This window comes from Eschscholzia californica, unplaced genomic scaffold, assembly GCF_041429995.1.
Source record: "Eschscholzia californica isolate CP2 unplaced genomic scaffold, dmEscCali1.0.p SCAF_2, whole genome shotgun sequence".
In the NCBI taxonomy this organism is placed as follows: domain Eukaryota; kingdom Viridiplantae; phylum Streptophyta; class Magnoliopsida; order Ranunculales; family Papaveraceae; genus Eschscholzia; species Eschscholzia californica.
The window spans coordinates 44,669,508-44,675,507 of NW_028238309.1; positions in this window are offsets into that span (position 1 = coordinate 44,669,508).

The following is a 6,000-nucleotide window of genomic DNA, read 5'->3' on the forward strand; positions in this document are numbered from 1 at the left end:
TGTATTATGTTGTTTTTTTTGTTGAAAGATAATTTATTATGTTGTTGGTTGAGAGACTTTCTTTAGTTTATACCGGATTATTTGCATTTTTCGTTATCTCAGCAAATGTGATATATATTACTACTTTTACTACTATTTACATATTTTGTTTCAAATATTTGTTATGATCAGATAGACGTGTAATGTAATTTTACTTGCTTTTTTGTACGAGGATTACTAGTTATATAATGTAGTTTTGATTGAGATGTTATTAGTTATATGTATGTGCTCCCTCTGCATCATTACTTTGAGATATTAAAGACCCATTAGGCCATTAATCTACTTGCAGTAATAACTTTAGAACGATGCTACTTCGAAGTTAAGAAAGTGGAAGCTCTTAGTCACACTAATACCATAGAATATTTAGTATGCGGTAAGATAAGAGTTTACCTTACCTTACCACATTCAAGCAATGGTGGTTGTGGTGAGAGGTAGGAAAAAAAATGAAACTTTTATCTTATTAAAAGTCACTGAAAATGGGCGGCCGACCCTTACCGATGAGCAACTCCGACATGTATAGTCGGCGGTTAAGAAAGGAACTTTTTTTGGTGGCCCAACCAATTCAGTTATAAGGACTCTTTGAAATGTCAAATGTGACCTAAAGATTCCTGGAAGGGATAATAACATGTGACAAGTTGTATCTCATCTTCATTGTTTAAGAAAAAAAACAAGCTAATTGATAATTTGATAGTCTAACCGTACACAAGGAGAGGCTCTTTTGCCTCTATCAGATCTCAATCCAACATGGGCAAAGTTGATGAATAGATACCCTAGTGTACTTCTTATCTCCTTCACAGTTTCCAATCCTATGATCAAAATTATTAGAATATAGCACTAGTTCTTGTCAGGTCCTTTACTTTATGACCAACTTTTGTTTAGTCCTCTATCTTGTCAGTTTCCAATCTACCTATAGACGGTTAAATGCTTTAATATTTATCGAAAATAGAGGTACCTGAAAATAATTATGTCTGAAAAGAGGTCCAAAGATGAAGATTGAGATCACGAAGTAACTAAGGAGAACTGGAGGAGAAGAGAGAGAGAGAAAGAGAGAGACCATTGAATATGAAGGTATAATTAGAAAGTACAATAAATACTCAAAAAGTTAAAAAGATCCTATTCAAAAGGGTCCAAACTGCTATTTAGAAAATATAGGGGGCAAAAACAGAAATCTGGTTATAAAAGTGGGGCAAATGAGAATTATCTTAGTATATATGGATATATAGTACGTCTTGATATAATAAGGCCTTTGTTTCCTTTGTGATAAGTCAATTACAAAACCCCACATGCTTCCAACAATTTGTGCCTAAATTTTTGGGTCTTTCCTCTCTCCCTATATACATATACAATTACACATACACACGTATATTACACGCATACATACATATATATATATATATATATGAAAGAGTTGTTGGCTTGTTTCTTCTTTCTTTTTGCAAATGTCGACATGATTTTTAAAATGTACGAACGATATAAGGTGATAACACAAAGGAACTATCATCAAAAAGTCAAAACAAAAGAAAAAAGAATTTCTCTAACAACCTATGTATATTCTCATTTAATCAAACCTTCTCCAATTACATTTCATGAAGTCAAAAGAAATATCTTTTTCTTAATATAAATAAGAAAAAAGGTACAGCTGCCTATGCGAGAAGTACGACTACATATGCCAGCCCATCAAGCTAAGTTTTTCTTGTTGCAATCCATCAAGCTAAGTTGGATCAAACAAAAAAAATAAAAAATTCAATCAAACAACTCTGTTTTTATAACATATATGCTACTATAGAGCACATTACTTTTGCTAGTTTACACTATTAGATAGAATTTCCTAAAATATTTTTTGGTACTATTTTGAATAAATAATATAGTTTGAGTTAAGGGTGCTTCTGAAGGCACCGGGCCAAAAGGCTATTAGCGGGCGGCCATTTCGTTGGCTCAGGTCAATGACCATTGACTCGAGTTCTCTATAAGCACCAGTTTTTATCGTGGGTGATGTTCACCTTCGTTTGCTTCTTCTCCCAAAACGAAAGGAAGTCCAACTCATTCTTCTTCCATCTTCTTCGCCGTTGCTTACGACCTCTTTCACTCGTAGTTGGAGGAACACGGGAAATCTTTCGATTAAAAAAAAAGATGAAAAGATAAAAAAGTAAAATAAGAAGAAGTCGCAGTCAGGGTAGTCCGTGACGTTTCAGTCCGTCACGGATTACCCTATCCGTTATGTCCTTAAAGGTCACAGATAGGGTAGTCCGTGACCAAGAAGACCATGACGGACTGAACCAGTCCGTCCGAGCCGTAACAGCAGCAGTGAACTAAGGCAGACTCATGGGGGCTAATATCTTGACATAAACCCCTCTAAATATGTCCGAAATTATAGTAAACCACATTATAAACATGTTATACTATTCTATTGATGTCCACAACCAATCAAACAACAAATTAATTCGAGAAAATCATAAAACTTTAGTGTTATTGAACAACCTTAAAGGAGCAAATTGAGTTTGATTTCTACTTCGTCTTCACTAAATGTTCGTTGATTCTTTATCTTAGAGAGTAAAAGGACTGATTTAGTGAAAGAGTTGACAAAAACGAGTGAGATATGAAAGATTAAAAGAGGAGATTGATGGAGGTTCGGTTTTGAGGTTTAGAGAGAAAAAATGAAGGTTTTTCCCCAAATTTATTTTCAAATTTTGAGATGTGGATGGAGGTTAGGGTTTGGTTAGATGAGTCGGGGTGCTTACAGATTAGGACGGTGCTAACAGAGAAAATAGTTGTTGAGCCTGGTGTTATTAGAGTCCGCATGCTAACAACCTTTTGGCCTGGTGCCTTTAGAAGCACCCTTGAGTTAACTACTCTAAGTTATCTTTTATACTTTTGTGAAAGGAGCATGACTTTTTATTGCAACATTTGATGGTGATTGGGCAAAAGGTAGAAAAAAATATAGTGAATAAGGGAGAAGTCGGAGTCAGAAAAGAATACATGTCCAAAAGTCAAGTTCAAAATAAGAAAAAATGTGACATCATCAATTTCTATGGTAAAAAGTTGTCCGGTCTGGTACATAAAAATTTGTACAACAACATATTTACCCTTATACATCACATTATGTATACTGAAAAAGTTCTTTATTTCTCTGATGCACAATACGTTTTATTTGTTATCTTACGCAACACATATAAATTTGTGCACAATACATTTTGGATGTTTTATGATGTTTTTTGTGTGACATAACCAATGTGACATAACCAATGCGACATAACCTATGCGCTTCTGGTACAGCTCATGTTCACCGGATATAATCCATGTGAATCTGACACAAACCCACGTAAGCCCTAGCTAGTTCGGGATAAGAGGGATATAACAATGAAAAGGAGAAAGAGAGAAACACGCAGAGATAAAGAGAGAGGGAGAGAGAGAGAGAGGGGGGGGGGGGGGGGAGTGAGAGAGAGAGAGAGATGAAGCTACCAAGTAAGCCCTAGCAAAGTTGAGACGAAGCTGCTGATGAAGAGAGAAGTTAGAGAGAGAAAGAGAGTATTTGTTCTTGTTTCTGGTAAGATTTGAAGTGTTTAGTTTGATCTTCCTTAAGTTGGTATATATTGAGTTGATTTGATCGATCATGTTTATGTGATTTATAAAGACACCTACCAAGTAACATATTTTTCTTTACATCTATCAAAGAAAAAGAAAATTAAGAATATAAACTAAAAGCGAATAAAATTAAATCATAGTTTTTAATAACTTAAACTTCCTATTTCTTAGTTTTAAAATTAAATATGTATTTCTTTGAGTTTATAGTTTTATATATTTAAACCTAAACATCAAAATAATTATCGAAACAAATAAAAATAAAAAACTAAAATAAAAAATAAGATATTAAAGCAAAAAACAGTTTGAATTAAAAAATACAAGAGGTAAATAAATATAAAATTATAAACTAAAAGTATAACTGTAATTGAAAGTTAAAATAAATCAACAATTGAATTAAAGAGGAAGTTAAAGTTTAGAATAAAAGTTAAAGTGAAAAAAAAAAGCGAAAAAGAATCTGAAACTAAAAATTACAAGCAAAACTAAATTATTGTTTCCAAATCTTAAACTTCCTAATTACTTGTTTTAAATCTAAATATTTATATTTTAGCTTTCTAAATTATAAATATTTTTTGTTCCTTTCTTACGCAATTAACAAGATAAACAATACACTGCTTTTATTTTGATAATCTAATTTTTCTTTTGTGTGTTAAGGTAGTTTGCAACAATTAAAGTTAGTGGGGTTTTAAGCAAGGAATGAAATGTCGAATAGTTTCGGTCGAAATCACCGAAACTTTTCAGATTTTCAATCTAGGTATACAGAAACGTACATACATAAATATCGTGTAAAATTTCGCTCGAAATCAATCGAAATTTCGAACAATTTCATCCAGTTTCGAAGTTGGATGGAATGGATACCTACCTTCATTTGTATCTTCATTTTTTGGTTTATATCTTCATCTTTCTTCATAGTTTCTTCTCAAATCTTCAACAAATCTTTTCAATTCGTCTTAACAAGTAAATTATGTGTTATTACATGTGAAGATTCATATTTAGAGTTTTTAGTGTTGATCTTGATAGAAAACTTAGAAAGAGAGAGGGTGTCGGCCGAAAAGCTGAGAGAAGGAGACGATTTGTTTTCTAGGGTTAAATGGAAATTTATAAAGGCGCCAATCTTTAGTGTTAAGGACACCTCCTTCCCTCACAAGGGAGGCGCCTTTAACACTACATGATCCACCCTTATCACTTCTTTGGGATGTCTTATTTAATTAATTTCTAATATTTACCCCCTATTATAACGGCTTGAATTTGTCTTTTTTTAAGTCAACCCCCCAAGCAACCCTCAAGTCAACAAATTTTGTCACAAACCGTTAAATTTTTTTCAAGTTTACCCCTTAGTTCATGTTAGAGTCAAGACTACATCTTTTTATGCTTAGTTATGGTTGAAAGTCTTGTTATGCACAACTGCATCACATTTATATCATTTTCTCAAATTTGCAAACTTTTTCACCCTGATTGAAACGTTTCTACGCAACGTTTTCACTTTTGGCCGACCGAAATTTCGATCGAAACCGAAGTTTCATTTTTTGGTTTTAAGAAATTAAAAACCACATAACAAAATACATTAACACCATTAAGAGTTTAAAAAACGTAATAGTACTAAAAAATTAAGCGATTTGGTATAAAAAGAAGATGAAGGAGACAGAGCAGGTGATGAGCCTCAAGATCAAAACAATAACGAGATGATAAAGCTCAGTAATTGTGAAAAAAATTGGATTGTGATACGAAGTCCGGAAGAAATCAAGATACAAAAAAGACGAGTGAAAGGACTTTACCGATGATCAACAAAAGAAGGGATTTTAATTATTTTTAGGAAGTAAGGTGATGTAGAACGCAGCGGAAATAAAGAAGACAATAAATAAACGAAGAACAATTAAAAGAAAGATTAAAATAACTCTAAAACTTGATAAACTTTATTAAACTCAAGCGGATTTTCTCTTCAACATGAGAATAATGGACAGACTAGATATCCTTTTATAGGATTTTGGACTTTCCTAGATAGACTTGAATTAGACTTTCCTAAATAATTAAAAGACTGCAACTTCCTAAATAGCTAAACTCAAATCTGGACCTTTCCAATTATTGGAAATACTAAAATAGCATAAATTCCTAAACCTAAATTCTCTAATAATCATACTAAAATTGGAACTTCCTAAAAACTACTCTTCATGACCGGATGGCCTATGGCCCGGTTTGATCATGGAAAAAGCCTCCACGCCGGGTGCCCCTGCATCATAAGGGGTGTATATATATGGTTATATTGGGGACTAAAAGAAATAAGTTATCCCAGAGGTTGGGTTTTGTGCATAGTGATTTGTATATTGGACCAGATCTCTATTTTTTGAACTAGTTTCTTTTATTTTAGTATTACACCAAATTTAC